The sequence below is a fragment of the Odocoileus virginianus genome, chromosome 16 (assembly GCF_023699985.2).
Source record: "Odocoileus virginianus isolate 20LAN1187 ecotype Illinois chromosome 16, Ovbor_1.2, whole genome shotgun sequence".
Taxonomy (NCBI): Eukaryota; Metazoa; Chordata; class Mammalia; order Artiodactyla; family Cervidae; genus Odocoileus; species Odocoileus virginianus.
This window is the reverse complement of record NC_069689.1, coordinates 9,562,560-9,583,266: the sequence shown is the minus strand read 5'-3', so window position 1 is coordinate 9,583,266 and position 20,707 is coordinate 9,562,560. Positions and strand designations below refer to the sequence as shown.

The 20,707-nt window shown below is 57.9% G+C and overlaps 2 long non-coding RNA genes across 2 annotated transcripts; one reads left to right on the top strand and one right to left on the bottom strand.

The window, feature by feature from the left end:
* Positions 1–13,899: 13,899 nt before the first annotated feature.
* On the bottom strand, positions 13,900–14,720 carry LOC110150490 (uncharacterized). Its single transcript, XR_002317743.2, has 2 exons — positions 14,510–14,720; positions 13,900–14,119 (listed from the first exon to the last, which is right to left on the bottom strand). It is a non-coding gene; the product is annotated as an uncharacterized lncRNA (long non-coding RNA).
* Positions 14,721–18,402, top strand: LOC110150513 (uncharacterized). The gene is made up of 2 exons (XR_002317764.2): positions 14,721–14,917; positions 16,832–18,402. It is a non-coding gene; the product is annotated as an uncharacterized lncRNA (long non-coding RNA).
* The last annotated feature ends 2,305 nt before the right edge of the window (positions 18,403–20,707 follow it).

Below are 20,707 nucleotides of genomic sequence, written 5' to 3'. Positions count from 1 at the left end.
GGCTGCTGATGGGCGAGGTGGTTTTCCATCTGCCACTGTGGGGTCAGCAAGGGTGGCATCCGTGGCTGCCTGCCAGGCCCTCCAGGTTGGCAACGTGCACGCCAGCCTCTCACCCCAGAGCCCTGCGCTCATCTGTTCCCTCTGAGTCACAGAGCAGCGTGGGAGGGAGACAGGCAGGGCGAGGAGCCGTGTGCCCACTTGACAGAAGGCAGCACTGACACCAGGAGAGGCCGGGGGCCGCGAGCAGAGGGGGCGCGGCACTGAGGGTCCCGCTGGAGGACTGTGGCCCCAGCCCCTCGTGGTCCTCTGGGTTGGATCTTGATTCCAGCTGCCTAGCCACTGCCAGGCAGTAGCTTGGGTATCTTGAGGTGGGGGGGAGCGCGGCTTCTCTCACGTGTCCCCCAGGATGAGGAGCGCTCGGGGAGGGATGCGGCTGCACCCAGAGTCCCTGGAGCCTGGGGTGTCCCCGGAGATGTCAGAGCCACCACCCTGGGAGTAGGGGTTGTTTATACCGCCAGGCCGAGTCACTGCATCCTTCCATCAGTCAGTCTGTCTGACACCTGGCGACCTGGGATGGGGGAGGCGGGGGTGCAGCCAGGTGCTTCTGAGAACAGATGCTGGGTGGGCGCAGGGGCTTTGGGACACGTCAGCAAAGGCTGAGCAGGCGAGCTCCCGCCCCCTTCCTTTCAACTGGGAAGAAGGCACTGTGTTCTTTTATGGGTCTGAGTGAGATTTCCTCACTCAGGGCTTAAGCTACTTCAAAAATATTTGGGGCCCCTGCACTCCCATGAGGTGTCAAGTCACAAACCCCAGGGCCTGCTCTGCACCCAGACCTGGGGGTTCCTTGTGAAGTCTCCTTAAAGGAGACACCCTGGGAAAGGAAGTCAGACGGACCCAGCCGGAAACCCGAAATGCCAGTGTGTGCTATGTTTAGTCGCTCAGTCGTGCCCGACTCTTTGTGACCCCGTGGACTGCAGCCCACCAGCCTCCCCTGTCTATGAGAGCCTCCAGGCAAGAATACTGGAGTGAGTTGCCATGCGCTCCTCCTGGGGATCTTCCGACCCAGGGACTGGTGAGCAGGTTCTTTACCCACTGAGCCAGGGGCTTTCATGAGATGGAAGTTAAGTTTTCTCTCATACTGCAGATGGTTAGAGGTGGGCAGGGCAGCATCGGGAGCCTGAGCTCCTTCTATACATGGCTCTGCCATGCACAGTTTTATGTGAAAAATCAGCTGTAGTCCAAGATGGCTGCTGAAGCTCCTGCCATTGTACCTGCATTACAGGCAGCAGGAAGGAGAATGGGGAACTGAATGTGCCTTGTCCTTTAAAAACCCTTTCTGAAATGAAAGACTGTTTACATCTAGGCCAAAACTATATAGCCACACCATACCTAGATGTAAGAGGGGCTGGGAATTAGTTCCAGGCAGCAAATGCACAGACAGACCTTCAGCGGTTTTACATCCTTGGACACTGGAGGTGGCGGGGTGGGGACAGGAACCTGAGGGGCAGTGAGAAGTCTCTGCCCCAAGCTCTGACAAGCTGTGTGTCCTTGGGCAAGCCCCTTCACCTCTCTGAGCTCCTGCCTGACTCTGTGAACCAGGCCTGTAGGAAGACTGTCTCCAAGGCCCTTCTCTGCTCCGACATCTCATGATACCCAGGGAGGCTGAGACCAAGGGTACAACAGCTCCTTTTAAAAAGTGCCTGTTTCAAGACGTACAGATCTGCAACAGCTTAAAACGTGACTGTTGATTTTCAAACTGCAAACTGATTAACACAGCCTGGGAGACCTTTTGGGGAGGGGGGCATGGAAGGTTCCCAAGGTCTTCCTGAGACAGGAGGGATCTGAGGGGGCGGAAGTTGGCTGGGCAGTCCTCTCTTAGGGCCGTGGAGGCGGCAGGGGAAGAGAGGACCAGAGCTGGGATGGGTGCCTTTGGGGAGGGGCTCTGGGGCGGGTGAAGAGGGACAGCGGGGAGGGGGGGGCGCACCCCCAGGAGCTGGGATGGCTCTCCGGGGGTGGGGGAGCAGGGAGCAAAGAAATCTTGGGTTGTTTTCCTCCCAAGATTTGCTGTTTCTTTTTTCTTTAATATCTATTTTATTTATGTATGTATTTGGCAGCGCTGGGGATCTTTTCTTAGCTGTGGGTGTGAGATCTAGTTCCCTGGCCAGGGATCAAGCCCAGCCCCCTGCTCAGTGTTATTAGCCACTAGATCACCAGGGGAGTCCCCCTAGAGCTCCCTTTTCTCCTAATGGCATCCCTTGTACAACTGTGATAACAAATATTAAAGAGCTCTAGAGACTTCCCTGGTGGTCCAGTGGTTAGGACAAACTCGACACTCTCACTGCCCAGGACCTGGGTTCAACCCCTTGTCAGGGAAGGAAGATCCTGCAAGCCACGCAGTGCAGCCAAAAAACAAATAAAAGAGCTCTTCAAAAAACTGAGGAGTCATCTGACCTGCTGGAATTGGAGAGCTGGGGCTTTGGGACACCCCACTTGCTGTGCTCAGGCCCCTGTGGGGCTGGCAGGAAGGGGTAGGCCCTGGGGAACTGCAGGGGGTCTGCTGTGAGGCAGGCCAGGGGGTGGCTTGTGACTCGTGTGTAATCAAAGGGTGATTCCTGGCAGCCAGGCCTTGGAAGCAGCCCCTCCCTCTCCCTTCCTGTCCCTTGACCCCCACCTCTGTGGGGTGACCCCGGCGGTCAGGAAGCTGGGAAGCCTGGCCCCGTGATGCAGCAGATTCCCTAGTCCTCCTCCAGGCCTGAGCAAGGCCCACGGGTGCCTGGACTTTCTATGGGATGGGGTGAGGGGTTAGGAGGGGAAGAAGCACATTCTCCCTGTCTCAAGGTGGGGGCTGAAGCTGTTTGATACAAAAGACACGTGACCCTGGTGAGTAACAGCAGGGTTTAAAGTTCCCAGCCCTCCACGTGCCAGCTGGGTAAACCCAGGCCAGTTTCACAGCCTCTCTGTGCCTTACTTTTCTCATCTGCAAAATCGAGAGCCAAGTGAGACCCTCACAGCAGCTCTCGGAGCGGCCCACGTGCGTGCCTGGTGTTCGAGCCCGTCTCCCAGTCGGGTCTGACTCTGCAACCCCGAGGACTGGGGCCCGCCAGGCTCCTCTGTCCGTGGGATTCTCCAGCCGAGAATGCTACAGTGGGTTGCCATGCCTCCCTCCAGGGGATCTTCCTGACCCAGAGATCGAACCCGGGTCTCCCGCATTAGTGAAAGCTAATAGGATGGCTGAGGGTAGTCAGTGATGATGACGGGAGATGCAAGGCCCCCGAGCCGCCCTGATGAAAGCCAAGGGCCCTGGCCACACCACAGCCTCACGGACGAGTCCGGAGCACACGGGCCCGCCCGCTTCTCCTGCTGAGGCAGAAACAGGAGACCATGTGGAGATGAGACTCGTTTGAAAGGCAGACAGACGCCAGTCTGCTGCCGCCCGTATCCCCACCTGGACTCTGAGGACAGCAGGACTGACAGAGGGCTTCTGGGGTCCCCCGACTCCTCAGACCTCAACTGCAATGGAGAGGTGACCTCCAAGGGGAGCCAGGAAACAGGGGGCTCCTCCACCACCAGCGGGTGGTGGTTGGGGCAAGAATGTTGTGGGTGCTCAACACAGTCCTCTCCATGGACCCACAAGGCCTGCGACCAGCTGCCCCGAACTGCGCCCAGCCGAGCCCCCTGACCAACACCCTGGGGGCCCGGGGAGCAGGCTCTGTGCTCTCAGCAGCCCCAGGCCAGGGGCAAACCCACTTTCTTGAAATCTGAACCCCTCTCTCCATGGGTCCCTGCTTTGGACAGTTTCCTTCTTCAGGCAGGAAGCTTCTTCCAGCAGTTCCCCCCTCCTCCCAGGGCAAGACCTGCAGTCCATTCCTGCCCCTGACAGCCTGACGGACCTGCATCTCGTCAGGGGCCCCAGAGGCCCCGTGCACGCAAGCTTAGTCCTGTCCAGGCCTCTCTAGCCCCACGGACTGTAGCCCTCCAGGCCCCTCTGTCCATGGGATGTTCCAGGCAGGAATACTGGAGCGGGGATCCTTCTCCAGGGGATCTTCCCCGCCCAGGGATCGAACCCGTGTCTCCTGTGTCTTCTGCATTGCAGGCGGAGTCTTACCACTGTACCACCTGGGAAGCCCTGAAGGCTCACTGACCAGCCTTTAAATCAGCTCTGCCACTTCCAGGCAGTGTGGCTTCAAGCAAGTCACTTAACCTCTCGGAGCCCACTTCATTAGTAAACTGGGGATAACCTAGGATTCTCATGAGACTACAAATAGCATCTGTTGATTTGTGTGTGTTCCTGTCCCTCAGACTCTCCTACTGTCCGAAGTACGTTTGCTCGGCAGCTCTTGGTGCTGTGTCCTTGGCTCCCAGAGCAGGAGGTGTAGGCCCCCGCCCTTGGGGGTGTCCACTTCAGTGGGGATAGGTGATCAGGCTGATGATCACATATTCATAGCTCTGGCTGATGAATTACTTCCAACTGAGGAGGAACGGGAGGGGCCAGTCTAAGGACTGACAGATGGGGAGGAAGGCAGGCCTTGCTGGCAGGGGCTCTGGCAAGGGCAGAGGCCTGAGGTGTGAATCTCAGAGCTGCAGCGTGCAGGCCAGTGGGGGAGGCAGGGGCAGCCTGGGCAGGCAGGAAGGTGCACCTGTGGGGCTGAGCTGCGGGGAGGGGCTGGCCCAGACAGTGGGGGGCTTGAGGGGACCTCCTGGCCCCTGCACTGTCCACCCCCACTCCCTGGTGTTCCTATGGAGAAACAGGCCATGTGCAGAATCTGCAGGGAGTCCAGCCACTGCCCTCCAGGGCCTGCACTGCCGGCCTGGCCTTCCAAGACTGACGGTAGGAGGGTTGGGCCCCAAATCCCAGCCCTAAAGTAGACCTGGATCTTGTAGAAGTTTCCAGATGTTTAAAAGCCAGCCACCAGCCCCACCCGCTTTGAAGTTCTTGGCACTCCATTCCCAAGGCCACCAGGCTAATGGGGGAGAGGGGCAGGCCACATGTCAGGCTGGCACATCCAGATGTTCTCTGGTCCTCACCTCAGCCCTTGAGGTGGGTTATTCCCACTCCGCAGGCTGGAGACCGAAACCGGGCAAGTGTGAAACGCTAGGGCTTTTATTGACCCCTGGGGGCTCAGGTCCCCGACTGACTCTAGGCCTGGCCCCAGCCACAGTTTGGGACTCCTCGAGGCTCTGCGGGGGTCCATGGTCTGATTAGAACATCACTTGATGCTCAAGTCAACAAAGCTCCTCCCAGAGACCCTGGGGTGCGCCCCACCCCCGCCTAGAGCGAGCTCTGGGCATGCCTTCTGTGCCCGTGACCACGGAGCTCCTGAGGCTGGGCACAAGCCAGCTCCCAGCTGCCCAGGCAGGGTGTGCAGGGTCCCTGACAAGCGGTGGGCGTGGGGATGTTTCGTTACATCAGCCCCCGAAACCCCTCAGCGCGAAGGGAAGGGCGGGTGCGGAGGGCACCCTGGGAACTAAGACGCTGGAGGCTCCGGAGGCCCCGCCCCCCGGGTCTCCCGAGGCCCCGCCCCTCCCCCGGGTCTCCCGAGGCCCCACCCCCGGTCTCCAAAGACCCCGCCCCACCCCACCCCGGTCTCCCAAGGCCCCGCCCCGCCTGGAGCTGCCGCTGGGGCCAGGGCCGGCTTGGCCTCCAGGTCACTGCAGTCCCGTGCCGAGAAGGATGGGTGGGTCAGTGGGTGGACTCCGCCGGCCCTGGTGTCCTCAACCGGATAAGGCGCTGTTGCTCCCTCCCGGTGACCCTGCAGGGCAAGGACAGGAGACTTCAGGGTGGGATTGAGCTCCCACAGTGGGATTCACTCACCCAGGATCAGAGACCCGGAGACTCCGAGAACAGAGCCCCAAGGTTCCGCAGGAAGAGCTCCATCCTGCCTGCCATTGCTTCTGAGGCCTCGGACCTGGGGGACTGAAAGAAAAGCGCTCAGCTGCCTGAAGGACGGGGACGATTTCACACGACCCCCAGCAGCCCAAGCTCTGGAAGCCTTCCTTGGTCCAGGCTTCCCTGTCCTGGGGTTCTGGAGTCTGAGAGTCCAGGAGCTGGGTTCTGAGGTCCTGGGTTCTAGCACCTGGGGTCCACAACCCCTCTAGTGACCTGGGAAGGAGGTGAGGGGTCTGGGGTGCAGAGGGGGCCCCCAAAGTCCAGGAGATCCAACTGCGTGAAGCCCAGCCCTGCCCAGGCCACTCGTTTTACAGAAGTGGAGACTGAGGCCTGGGCCTTTGGGGCCGGCGGGCATCTGTCCCAGGGCACTTTTGAGCGGGGATCTGGTGTGCGGGAGGCGGGGCGGGGAAGGCGACCCTGGGCCTGAGATGACCCTTCCCCTCCTCCACCAGCTTTACCAGAAGGTAAAGCATCTGCCTGCAATGCGGGGAACGTATCCCTGCGTAGGGATGATCCCCTGGAGAAGGAAATGGCAACCCACTCCAGTTCTCTTCCCTGGAGAATCCCATGGATAGAGGAGTCTAATAGGCTATAGTCCATGGGGTCCCAGAGTCAGACACGACTGAGCGACTTCCCTTTCTTTCCTCCACCAGCTGGAGGCGCTGCCCTCGGGGCCGGCCTCTCCGGGTGGGGGGGGTGATGGAGGCCCTTCCTGGGGAGGCCGGGCTGCCCGCTCTCCCGAGCCCGCAGCTTCCGCCCCCGCCCGGTCTCCTCCTCCGGAGCTGGGACTCGCTGCCTGCTGCCAAGAACGCCCACAGCCTGCCAGGCCGGTGGGGGAGGACGCGCGGGCCCCACCCCAGCCCATCCGCACGGATCCTCCGGGCCCTGGGCGAGTCTTCTTGGGGGAAACTGAGGCCCAGGGGGCGGGGCGGAGGAGTCAGGGGCCCCCGGGCCCCCGGGGTCCGCAGGAGTTTTAGAGGCTGTGCTTTAGTGGGGTCTCTTCACCGGCCTCTTTTCAACCGTGAGAGTGTTGAAGGGGAGGCTGCCGGGCTTGGAGCCAGGGTCGGGGTGGAAGGGGGAGTTGGCAGGGGACCTGGCAGGAGGCCCGGCAGGGGGGAGAAGCCAGGGCCCCTCTCGGGGCTCCCTCCTGACGCCTGCCTCCCCTCAATTCTCAGCCCCCCATCCATACCCGTGATTCTCCAGCAGGCTGCCGGGCGGGCTCGGAGGGTGCTGGGGCCCAGCGGGGCTCAGGGCTGCTCTGGGAGGCCAGAGGCACCACATCCCCAGGCTGCAGGGAAGAGGGTCCTGATGGGAACCGGGGGGCGGGCTGCTGCTCACACACGGCCTTTTAGGAAGAGTAAGCGTTTCCCTTGCAGCTTTGTCCTGCGGTGTTTGGCAGAGTGGTGTTTGAATTCAGAAAGAAAGGCCAGAACTTTTCTTCCCCCAGCTATAGACTGGCCCAGGGGTCATGTGTGTGTGTGTGTGTGTGTGTGTGTGTGTCCTCACTGGGTCAAAGTCACGCCTGCACTCTGGTTGAGCGTGTTGGGGACAGTCTTACAAGGGCACGTTTGTGAGTATGTCCTGGGCTGTGGGCAAGGATGTGATCCGAGGTGGTAAATCGCTCCCTGACTCACACACACACTTGGGTATTGGGACATCCAGGTCAGACTTCCTGTCCCAAACATGCCCCCGCCCCTCCATCAGCTTGTCTGGAGTTCCTCCTGAGCATCTTCTTGTTTTTGTTTTTTTAATATTTATTTCTTTTATTTTGGCTGCAACGGGCCTTTGTTGTGGTACTCGAGATCTTTAATTGTGGCTTGTGGGATCTAGTTCCTTGACCAGGAATCAAACTCAGCCCCCTGCATTGGGAGCAAGGCATCTTAGCCACTGGACCACCAGGGTTATCCCTGAGCGTCTTCTGAGTGGTACACATGTTCCCTAAGATGAAGGGGTCATGCCCAAACCTGAAAAACAGACGGGGCTGCGTGGCAGCTGAGTTACCTGCTCCCGCAAGCAGGGTTTTGACGCAGGCATGGCACACGCTGACACATGAGAGGCGCTCACATGGCCTGCCCAGGACGCTGAGACTGGATAGGCTGCGGGGGGCTCCTGTCTCCCGTTCTGCTGTCCTCCTTCCTTGCGAGGGGGCCCCAGCAGGGCTGGTGGAGCTCGGCCCCCAGCTTCAGCTCCCTCCTCCTCTGTGTCCCTGGCTGGGCAAGGGTCCGTCCTCCCCAGAGATTTCGTTGTATCCAGTTCTCTCTGCTCTCTCTTCCTTTCTTTCCTTTCGCACTTTCTTCATCTTAATCCCTTTAAGCCCCCTGAGGCCTCAAGCCTAGACCTGGTCAGTCTCTCTTAAACTGTGTCTCACGTGCCAGAGCAGGGATCAGAGACCCCGCGGGACGGATGGAGGAAGGGGGGAGCCCCCACTGGGCACCCGGGCTGCGCGGCTCACTCCTTCCCACGAGGCTCACGCAGGAGGCCAGGAACTGAGGCTCCCGGTGTGAAAACCTTGCTCAGAGCCCAGGGCCACCGGTCTCCCTCTCAGACACCTGAGGGTTGGCCTTCCCGGGCTTTTTCCTCCACACACACACACACACAAATCTATTTTAAGACTACATTACTGTAAAGAATGTATTAATAATATATTTGAAATGTTTCCTTCATCCTAAAAGTTCCTTTTTCTCCACCCATTCTGATTTTAGATAAAATTGAACCATTTCATGGCTCCCACAGATACTGTGGCCCCAGCACTGAGTTGCTGTGTCTGAGGAAGAGGCAGCTGGCCTGGCAGGCTCCTCCCCGGAAGGGGACTTGAACCCAGGTCTTCTGAACCCCCAACCTCTTCTCCCCCCGAGTCAGCCAGTTTGGGGAAAGTTTCTTAGTAGCCACCCTATGGCTTGGACTGTCCTGTTTCTTAGTGCTTGTAATAACAATGCTAATTAATAATAATAATTATTATTAATCATCACATTACTATAACTCCTTCACAAAGTCTTTGACTCTTCCCAAGCCCTTTCTTCTCTGTTATCTTATTCCCCCAACAATCCTGGGAAGAGCAAGGAGAGCCATCTTTACTTCTGTCTTAGAGCTGGGCCAACTAGGACGCAGAGGACGGGTAAGCAGTGCCGGCTGGTAGGACCGGAGCCCTGGGCTCTGCACATCCTCTATCTGCCCTCTATCTGGGTGAGCAGGTGGCAAGGAGGGGCCTTGGAAATGTACCTGGGTGAGGTGGAAGGTTGGAATTTAAAGGGCAGAAGGGGGAGCTATGAAAGGAGGAGTTGGCAGGTGGGGCACAGGGATGGGTGAAGGGGAGGGGCGGGCAGGTGTCAGCAGGGGTGGGACGGATACCTTCCGGCTGCCCATGGGGACAGGAAGAGTCCAGGGCAGCCTTCTGGAAGGAGCTGAATGGAGGCGGGGGGCAGTGCAGTTACTGGGAGGGAGAAAAGGGGACCCCGGGGGGCATGTGAGAGGCACAACCACTGAGCCTCGGTGACGGATGGGACACAGAGCTTCACGTGGGGGTGGGCAGGGATGCTCCCTCAGTTGAAGCTCTTAAAAACCCCAGAGGCTGGAAACACCATTACCATGTGGGTAATTAAACCACAACCATGAGTCAGCTCTTCACTGACTCACTGGAAAAGACCTGGTGCTGGGTAAGATTCAGGGCAGGGGGAGAAGAGGGCGGCAGAGGGTGAGCTGGATGGCATCACACTCGATGGACAGGAGTTTGAGCAAACTCCGGGAGATAGTGAAGGACAGGTCAGCCTGGAGTGCTGCAGTCCACAGGGTCCCAAAGAGTCGGACAAGACTGAGTGACTGAACCACAGTTCAGAAGTGATGATCCTATCAAGTCAGCTCTTTTCATAGAATAGGTCATTACCTCCCAACCACCCTGAAGGGGCAGGCATTATGCTCATTATACCACCGCCAAGATCATTTGGGGTCTTTTTGAAAGCTGCCCACCATGATCGCAAGGAAAAGATGTCCACTTTCAGTGGGATAAGTGTCTTCTTAGACTCTAACACACTCAGGACATAGCATTTGCTGTGGGCGCTGATTCAGGACCACTATCTACTACTCTGTATGTGCTTGCTAAGTTGCTTCAATCATGTCCAACTCTTTGCGACCCCATGAACTGTACCCCGCCAGGCTCCTCTGTGCATGGGATTCTCCGAGCAAGAATACTGGAGGGGGCTGCTGTGCACTTCTCCAACCACCCTGTGAGGTCAGTACTATTATCCTCCCCATTTTGTGGGGGACACAAAGAGGGAAGGAGCTTGTCCTCAAACCCTACAGCCGGGATCAGGCTGGGACTCGAACCCACACGGGTTTGAGCCCAAGGAGGAAGCTGGGTTGGGCACGGTGTGTCTGAGGAGCCTGCAAGTGCCCTCAGGGGAGCCCGTTGTTTGGGTCTGAAGTTCAGGAAGAGGCAGGTCGGAACTGGCACGCGATGGGCGCCCTTAGCTGCGGGAGTGGTGGGGTGATGAATCCTGGGGAGGCAGGCTCGCCCCCAGGAAGAGCGGGTACAGACCGGGCAGAAGTGGGGTACAGACCACCTCCCTTGACCGCCATAGCATCTGCCTCCTCGGAGCGGTGGTGGGAGGGGGGCAGAGACAGCCCGAGAGTGAGGGAGGCCACGGGGTTGGGCGGGTGGAGGCGTGGGGACTATCTCTAGAGAACAGCCCGGCTGTGTTAGAACAAACCTTAGGACAAGCCCTGAGGTTTCTGTTGGGGGGGCGGGGGCGGGGCGGGGGGGGGGGTATGTCCCGGCCGTGGCCACACCCTCTGCGCTCTCTGTGGGGCGGGGCAGCCCCAGGCCCCGCCCAGGGTGACACCCCCGGATGCGGGCTCTAGGGTCACCAGCCTCCAGGCTGGAATGTGTCACGCGTGCCGCGCCCAGAGGCTGTGCCCCCTCCCCAGCCGGTCCGACCCGTCTGCCGGGCGCCGGTCGGCGGTCCCCTGCCCTCAGCCCCTGCGGCCCCCACCGCCGTTCGTGGAGCAGCCCACCGCCTCCGAGCAGGCTGTCGCTCTGCCAGGCGCCTCTTCCTCCCGGGAGCCCGCTGGGCCTCCTGACCACTCCCAGACCCTTGGAGGGGGCCGATGAGGGATCTGTGCAGAGAGAGCTTCAGGAGTCACCCTCACCCCACAACAAAGGCAGACACGTGATGCTTTCTCCCCAGAACCAGCTGCCCGGCGCGCTCGCCAGGTGCCACAGGCTGGTCCTCCTTCCCCGCCCGCCTCCAGACCAGACGGACCATCTCTGGAACCTCCGGGCTGTTCCCCCGATCCCATCTGACCGCCCAGTTCCCCAGCTAAGCCTCCTGCCCTCGGGCGGGCGGATGCCCTCCAGCGAGCTGGGTACGCGCCCTCTGGACGACTCAGCTCTCCGCAGGCCCCGCCCGGGACTTGGTCTCCGCATCCTGGCCCACCGCCTTTGCCCAAGCGGGTCCCCTGCCTAACACGCAACCCTCCCTCCCCAAATGCCCAGATCTCCTCCGAGCTTGACCCAGCGACCTAACCACTCTGGGCCTTAGTTTCCCGGGCTGCAGCAGGAAGCAAATACTGGTGGGGGACCGGGGAGGAGCGAAGGGTGCGCGGGCTGTGAGGCGCTTGGCGCAAGGAAGGGCCCCGAGCCTCGCGGCCTTCTGGGCCCGTCTGCCAGCCCGCTGTGCTCCTCTTCCCGGCCAGGTGCTCGCCGAGCCTTGCCAGGTGGTGATGACACCACTGGCGGCCCATCCCCACCCCTCAAGAGCCAGCGAAGGGCCCTTTTAGGGGCAGGGAGGCCCGCGGGGAGACCCTCTGTGCCCCCGCTGGGAACAGGTGGCAGGGTGAAATCCGAGAGTCCCAGGGGGCTCCTCCTGACCCGCGACTGGGGGTGGAGGGGACTCTGTGTGTGTGTGTGTGTGTGTGTCTGTGTGTATGTGTGAGAGCCCGGGGCTCGCCTGACCCGGGCCTGGGGGTGGGGGTGGGGGTGCCTCTGTGTGTGTGTGTCTCGATATATGTGTGTGTCTGCGTGTGTGTGTGTGTATGTGTGTGTGATGTTTTGCCCGCTCAGCCTGGCTGAGCTCCAGGAAGACTCGGTCTCGCCCCCAGCCGTGCGCCTCTGTGAAATGGGGCGATTGCACCGTCCCCAAGCTGCACCCCTAACTGCGGGTCTCTCGAAGGAAGGTTTATTGTCCAAGATCGACAGTAATGCACAGTCACTGGGGGGGAAAAATCAGAAAATAACTCCCCTCCCCCATAAAAATACCACCAAATATGTCTATGACCCGAACTCCATCCCTGGAAGTACTCTTGCAGCTATGGGGCAGGGGAGCGGAGGCAGGTTTTATTATTAATATTATCCCACGATTCTGGGGAGGACAGGGAGATACAGAGGCGATGAGTGGCCCCCAAGGTCTCAGGAGGGTGAGATGCCGGCAAGATTCGAACTCCCCCCACCCCCGCCACACATACACCCTTGCACTCTCCATCAAGGGCCGCCCATCTTCTTGGTAAGGACTCGCTACTGTCAGGCACCTGCCCGAGCTCAGCCCAGGAGCAACACTGCACAGCCCGGAGACCGAGACGGGGGACCGAGCAGGGCTTGAGGATGCGGGTGTCGCGTCCAGACGCGAGCCTGTGGACTTGGGGCGCCACATCGCGGACCCGCGGGAGACGGGCTCCTCCAGCCCAGGAAGCATGCGCCCCTCTGCCTCTCACGCGAGATTACTTGGGAACTTTGAACCCTGTCCCCAAGCCCCGATGGGGAAGATTAACCAGATTGTTTTCAAACCCTGGCCTCGCAAAAGAGCCCCGCACCTAGGCTGCCAGCCCCGTCTCTTAAGCTGGTCTGCGACGCCCCCTGGCTTTGTGCTGGGCGATTGTTGACCCATTTCACTGGCGGCGAATGGGTCGCGGATCCCAGGGACTCTTTCCTGTGGGTGTGGACGCCTCCCTGCCCGCTGGAGTCCCAGCTCCAGAGGCCCACCTTATCCGGAAGCCTACTCTCTACTTGGTGACTCACCGCCTGGGAGTGGGTCCTTTGTTCAGTGCCCTGGGTGCTGCGGGGGAAGGAAGGCATGCAGGCCCCTGCTTTATTCCTCCAGCTCCCAGCTGGACCACTGTGCGGCCCTGCCCTGTACCAGCACTCGAGGTGCTGGACTCAGTGACCTGGGACAGCCCTGCACTGCTGAGTCTCCTGGGGCCCCAGGGCTGTCCCACTCCTCTGGGCTCACCCTGAGGGGTGACGTCTATTCCCTCCTTCTTCTGCTAAGAGCACCCTGGTTTTCCAGGGGAAACCCTACCCAGCCACCTTCCAGGGATACGGTGGGGGGGGGGGCACCCTACCTCCTAGTTCTAGGTCGGCAACCTGCATTCTGCCCCACTGGTTTGGAGGAGGACACCCCGCCCTGCGGGTGGGGAGGGGGCTGGTGACCTGGGGTCACCGGGGCTACCTCAGGCGGGGACCCCGTCCAAGGGAGGCTGAGGGGCAGAGAGTGCAGCCCTGGGCTAGCGGCTGGGGCTGCGTGCACGCTGCACTTGGCCGCTTGACTTTTTGGCTTCAGGCTGTTGATGGGTTTCACCTCACCACCCGACCCCGAGGATCCTCTGGACTTGGTTATTTGCCCACTGGCAGCTGCACAGTGGGTCCTGCTGCCCATGATCCTGCATTCAGCACCTACTCTCAGACGGGACGTGTCCTGAGTGAGGCAGACACAGCCCTGCCCCCAGGGCTCACAGCCTGGGGATGGTCAGGGGGTCTGTGCCACGAACTGTGGGGAGCGGGACGTGAGGGGGGCCGGAGCCTGCCTGAGGAGGAGACCCTGAGAGCCCTCAGGAAGTGACTGGAGGAAGGGTCTGGAGCTGAAGGGAGAGAAAGAGCTCCAAGTTTTCCGCCCCGAGACTGGAGAGGATTCCTGGTCTCCCTTGAAACAACGACGAGGTGGGGGCGGGGCGCGGAGACCGCCCGCAGAGCATTGTGGGCCTTTGGATCTTAGCCCAGCCACACATAGATGGGCTGCAAGCAGGGGTTTAGTGCGGCCAGTTAGGGTTTTAATAGATCCCTCTGGCCTTTGTGCCTTCCCAGGGCTCTGCCAGCTTGTGAAAGAAAGAATTCCTTGCTTGTCATGCAACCCTGCCACAATGCCTCCTCGCCCTGGTCGGCTCCATGGGGGTCGAGGGACGTGGATGGGAGCCCCACTTTGCAGACCTTTGTGGATGCGAGATCCTGGACCACTTGGAGAAGGCTTCCTAGGAGAGGGGCCCCAGTCTTCAGCCGAGTGGGAATCATGGGAAGATTGCCCAGAGGTGGGGGAGGAGAGGTATACCAGAGAGGGGACAGCATGTGCAGAAAGGCACGGAGGCAGGAAAGAGCGCAGTGTGCCCAGGGAACCCCTGCTTGAGAACTGAGTGTGAAGGACTTGGAGTGTGTCTGCGTGTGTGTCAGTGTCTCTCTGAAGGTGCAGGCAAGGAGCAGCAAGAGGCCTCTGCATTGGGTGGGCTGGTGGCTGCAGGAGGTGGGTGGTGGAGGATGGGCAGGGGGCAGGGAAGACCGCATCAAAGCGAAGCTGCCAGATGGGGAAGGATTAGCTGGTGGGTAGAGGGGAAAGGTTAAACCTGGAGACTAAACCTCATGCTTACCTCTGCTTCCTCTGGAAACTTCATAAAAATGATGGCAAAACAGTTTTAAAAGGTATAAACACGAGACAGGAGAGTTCTGCAGATGAGAGGGGCCGCACATTTTAGGAAGATGGAAACTGACAGGGCCTTCCTGGGGTGGCCTGTACCAGAGACTGGCACCCACAGACTGGCAGGGACTGCTGGTGGGGCTAGGTCTGGGCCCACTGTGGATGGTGGGGGCGGGTCTGATGACAGCCCTTGTGGTGGACAGAACCTATTGTGACCCCAGCGGTTTCCTGTCCCCTGATGCTCACACCCCTGTGTAACCCCTGGCAGGAGCTGTGACCCGCTTCTAACCAATAGAATATGGCACAGGTGATGGGACGGCCCACCCCTGTCTAAGGAGACCCTCCTGGCAGGCTGGACAAGGTAAGCAGCCTTGGAGAGGAAGTCCATAAGGCAAGGGACGGCATGTGGCCTCCAGCCAACAGCTTGCAAGAAGCCGCAGCCCTCAGTCACACAGCCGCAAGGGCAGAAATCCTGCCAGCAACTGACTGAGTGAGCCTGGAAGCAGATCTTTCCCCCAAGGAGACCCTCCAGTTGGGCACACAGTGAGTGGCACCTTGATTGCAGCCACGTGAGACCCCGAGCAGCGGAGCAGCCCACCTAGAACTCCAACCCCTAGCAACTGTGAAAGAATAGATGCCTGTGGTTTTCAGTTGTTCCGTCTGTGGTCATCTGTTACTCAGCTTAGAAAACACATATACTCCCAGGCCCTCCCACAGCTGCTCACCATTCACTTCCCTGTTTGCACCGACCCCTCCTAGGAAGACAAAATGCATCCTCTCTGGAGAGAGATTCCAAAATCAGGACCTCAGGCATGGCAGAGGCAGGAATGAGTGTGGAAGTGAAAAAGATGGCTTGAGTGACCACGGAGTCCCAATCCTTCCCCGCCCTGCCTCGGGAATGCCAGCAACCAAGTGTGTGTCCCTGGGCGGAAGATGGAGGGTCTTCTGTGGACACCCAGAAGCACCAGCACGGGAAGACTCCGCATCACTCACTGCCCCGTGCTGCAAAGGCCACGTGACCTGCTTTGGTGAATGAAGAGAGAGTGGAAGTGACATGTACTTTCTGAAAACGTGAGAAGTCATCCTGTGGTCCCACCACTGCTCTCTTTCCCTGCCACAGAAGACAGTGCCCTACACGGAGGCAGCTCCTTCATCCTAGGGCCCAGGATGAAGAGGACACAGGGAGCAACCTGCAGGCCCCAAATACACCTTTGCTGTTGTGTGTCTCTGAGATTTGGGGGGATTGTTTGTTACTGTAGCATAACTTTGCAAAGCTGACTGATAACACCAGGAAAGCTGCCTGGATGCCTGAAAATCCAGGGAGTCCTTTCACACATACAGATTCCAACTGGCCTGTCTATGCCTTATGTTGGTGTGCATGGCTGCTGAGTGTCATCAGACATTAGAGGAAACCCATCAGTGGAAGAACAGAGACCAAAACAAAGAGAGAAAAGGAAGTAGGATGAAAGGAGAGGAATCAGGGGGCAGAAGAAAAGGTCAGAATTAATCCTAATTCCTCAGAGAGGACATTAAACCAGAACAATGTTATTTGTTTTAATGGAGCCAAGAGCTTGTAGAAGTTTAAAAGACAATAGTTGAAATAAGGGTGGGAGTAAAAGGTAGGGGAACCCCTAAGGAGTAGACCTAAATGACAGAGAAATGGGGGGGGGGGAATTAGAGGATAAGCGCTAAATCCAAGTACAGAAGTCCCAGAAGGAGAGGCCTGCAGGGCGTGAGTCCCCAGAGTGCAGAGGCCTGCCCTGCACAAGAGTTGCACCAAGACCATCCCCCTCTTCCCCTCCCCTCAAGGCAGAGGGGTTCCAGAGCACCAGGGATAAAGCAAAGACACTAAACACTGCCAGAGAAGAAAAGGATGTCTCATGGAAAGGACTGAGAGTCAGAGACACTCTGGGCTTCTCACCAGCACCACTGGGAGCTAAGAAGTCAATGGAGAAATGCCTTCAAAATGCTGTTGAAGGAACTTCCCTGGTGGTCCAGTGGTTAACAATTTCCCATGCCGTGCAGACAATGCAGGTTCAATCCATGGCTTGGGAACTAAGATCCCACATGCCACGTGGCATGGCCAAAATGTTAAAAAAAATAGTTCAAGTATTTTTAATTAAAAAAATTAACTCTAAAAATAATTGCTGGCAAAAACGATTTTTAACTCAAAATTCTATACTTAGCCAAGCTATCACCAAGCATGATGTTGGCTGAAGACCTCTTCAGATGTGCAAGAGTTATGCTAATCAATCTTCCATGCTCCTTTTCTCAGGAATTTCTTGGAGGAGGTTCTCCAGCAAAGCAAGAACAAGAAAGACTGTGGAGGAAACAGAAGCAGCCAGCATGGATTGTTGAGGGGTGGTGATGGTGGTGGGGTGGTTCTGGCAGGGAAGGTATGGACTGAGCCAAACACAGTTTCTTTGATAGATGGGAAATAATATTGGGAAACTGCTCACCATCCGGTAGACTTAGAAATGGATATGAAGTAAGCTACTAGTAACCCATCATTGCTTAACAAATTGCCACAAATTCACCTTCTGGGCAAGTCTAGGCATGAACTGAGCTGTGTCCTCCTCTGCTGAGGGCTTCGCAAGGCTACACTCAGGGTGCTTGATGGGACTGCAGACTCATCTGAGGCTGGACTGGGGAAGGATTCATTTCCAGGCTCACTGACCATGTTGCTGGAACTCGGTTCCTTTTTGTGTGGGTCTGAGGGCTTCAGATTCTTGCTGACTATTGCCCAGCAGCTGCCTTCGACTTCTAGAGGCCACAATTTCTTGCTGTGGCCACACGACTTGGCAGCTTGCCCCTTCCTAGCCAGGGAGGGCGCAGCAGACACCTGCGTGACGGCTCTGCAGTCTCATACCACATGACCGCGTCTGTCCCGTGCCCTTGCCGTGTTCAGTTGCTTAGAATGAGTCAAGGTCATGCCCACACTCAAGGACGGGGGCTGCAGAAGCGTGTGGACACCAGATGGTGGGGTCTTTGGGAGCCACTTATTTTTATCAAGTAATTTTTATTGGAGTATAGTTGCTTTACAATGCTGTGTTAGCTTCTACTGCACGGCAAAATGAGTCAGCCATACATATACGTATTTCCCATCTTTTTGGGATTCCCCTCCCATTTAGGACACTGCAGTGCATTAAGCAGAAATCCCTGCGCTCTACAGTATGCTCCCATCAGCTGTCTATTTTACGCATTGGATCAACAGTGTACAAGTGTCAATTCCAATCTCCCAACTCTTCCCACCCTACTCCCCCTTGGTATCCATACATTTGTCCTCTGTATCTGTGTCTCTATTTCTGCTTTGCAAACAAGGTCACCTATACCGTTGTTCTAGATTCCACATATATGCATGAATATATGATATTTGCTTTTCTCTTTCTGACTTACACTCTGTATGACTCTCTAGGTCCATCCACACCTCTACAAATGATCCAGTTTCATTCTTTTATATTGGGAGCCATTTTATTAAAATTTAGGACCCACTTTTAAAGCAGCCTAAACAAAGCTAATTATTAACTTCATGAAAAACTAAAAGTTAAACCAGAAAGGAAATACAACCACTTTACATTACTTGACTCAGAGGCAAACAGTGTTTACATAATCGTTAAACAACTGAATATTGGTTGAACTAAAAATTGTTGCGTATTGGTAATAAGAAGTGACAGAGGGGGAGAGTGCTGTGTGGGTGTGTAGCCGAGGGGGACTGTGTGTGTGAGAGAGCTCGACCCTTGTCTTCTGTAAGAGGAAGTCAGTAGATAATGGCTCAAATTGGTGAATCAAGTAACAGCAGCACAAGCATGTTATTTATAAACATGGAGATAAAACCCAGAAGAAGAAGCCAGAAGCGTTGACTGTGGTTGTTTCCGGGGAGAGGTGGGGGTGGGGCGGTTGGGGAGGGCCTGCTGTTCTGCACTGTATGCCTGTGTATCTTGGAAAATTCTGTGCGTGTCAAGTGCATATGCTTTAAACTATTACATTGCTTCCATAAAAATACACATTAATTAATAGAGAAAGAGATAAGGGGGAGGAGAACCAGCCCCTGGAGGGAAGAGTGGAGTCCCCGGGGAAGCTGAGCCATCCGAGCTTCTCCTTCCCCTGCGGGGAGGGGTTCTGCGGATCCCTGGCGGGAAAGGCAGTCCCCGGGGGTGGGTGGTGGGCGGTGGGGGGGGTGTGGGGGGGAGAACCTGAGTGGCACATACTCTGGGGAATGTGGTAACCGGAGCGTCCACAGGGAGAATACGGTAACAACGGGGGTTGGGGGGGGACTGGGAGGGTTTGGGAAGGAAGCTGGGAGGGGGAACCGGGATCCCTCCCCCAGCACTGGGGGAGCCTCAGGCCCCAGGCGAGATGCCCCCACCCTTGTAGTCCCCCTCTTCGTAGACATTTCTTGGAAAAACTCTGAAGGTTCCCGTGAGGTTTTGTTTTTTGTTCAGTAGATGTTGTATAATTTGTTTTTAATCTAAGTAATAAGTGTTCCTGGTACAAACACTGGGAGGCACGGGATGTCTTGGAAAAGCACAGTAGTGATGTCCAGCCGGGTGGCTGCTGTCAGGCCCTCCAGGTCCCCAGGTGTCCTCCTGTTCCTGCTGACGTCAGTCTCTCTCTCCCAGGCATGCAGGGGTCTCTCTCTCTGCACACCCGTGGTCTGCACCCCACTTTATTCACTTTGCTGCCTGGCCAGGCACCCTTCTCACACCAAGACCCCCAGAGAGAGCCGTCTCACCCCTTTTTCCAGACCCCTGTGCCAGGAGCTCCCCCATTGGTGTGCCCAGTCCCCAGTGGTGAGTGCTCAGCTTGAGTGTAGAATTTTGCTCTTAGTAACTCAGCTGCTGGACATGAGTTTGGGCACGCTCTGGGAATTGATGATGGACAGGGAAGCCTGGTGTGCTGCAGTTCATGGGGTTGCAAAGAGTTGGACACAACTGAGCGACTGAATTGAACGAACTCAGCTATGACTGGACACCTCCAGGCAGACTGCCGGGCTTTCTCCCCCACCCCCTCACTGCCCTGGGAGCCCGAGTCTGGCTGGGAACACCTGTCACAGGCGTGAGTCCTAGGACCTCACAGCATTGTGGCCTGAATGTCTGAGGAAGGTCTGGTGCAAAGAAGCTGGGAGGAGAGGAACAGTGTGAGAGGTGGAGACAGAAAGGGATCTCTGGGGGTGTCCGGCACCCACGCAGGGCATGGGGCCACGCTGGGCTGGCCACCTGCCAGGCAGGGCTAGGACTGGCTGAGACACCCTGTGCCTGGAGCATTGTGGCTGGAGGACGACTCTGGCTTCGTCATTGCTTCCCTGCACCTACTTTAAAGTGGCCTTGAAAACTTGCTTAACCTCTCTGGGCCTCAGTTTCCTCATCTGCAAAATGGGGATGATAAGAGCACAGCTGTCCTTGGAGGGGAGGCAGGAGACAGTGAGGAGGTCAGAGAGAGGATTTGGGGGCCCTCCAAGGGAAGAGTGGATGGGACTGGCCCATGAGAACAAGAAGATCCTCCCGAGTAGAACCGGAAGGCAGTGTGCATCAGAAATGGGGTCTGAACTGCCTCCCCCCCCACCTGCCCGCCCCAGTGCTCAAGCCCCTCTCGTGGCTGGGCCCCAGTCTCCTGGCCTCAGTTGACTCAACCTGCTATTGGGCACAGCAGCCCCAGCTGGAGGGACAGCTTAGAGCTAATAAGAGACACGTGCCTGCCCAGGGGACCCTGCAGCCCAAGTCCAAGGCCCTGGGGGGAGCGGTGTCAGGCTCCTTTCCGGAGCTCCCACAATCAGGGCTTAGGATGTAGCAGGGGAGAAAATGCTGACCATGGGGATGGGGTCCGAGAGGAAGGGCTGCTGAGCAGCAGAAGTTGGGCGGCCTCCCAGGCTTCCCTGGCTCTAGAAGGAGGTGGGGACCAGCCGGAGGGGGGGGGGGGGCCTGAGAGCAGGGATGGCACACCCTCCCAGGGACCGTTGGGGGTCCCACTGCCTGAGCCCAGGCCTCCGGGTCAGTTGATCTCTTTTCAGACACAGACCACCCTCTCCATTCCTACGCTTGCCCAGAGCAAGGCCTGCTGAGTTCTGACACGGACCCCCACTTGGCCCCGACCATGGGCACGGGGCACTCCCGAGCTGGTTGCTCCATGCGGCGGCAGGAAACATTGTATTCTA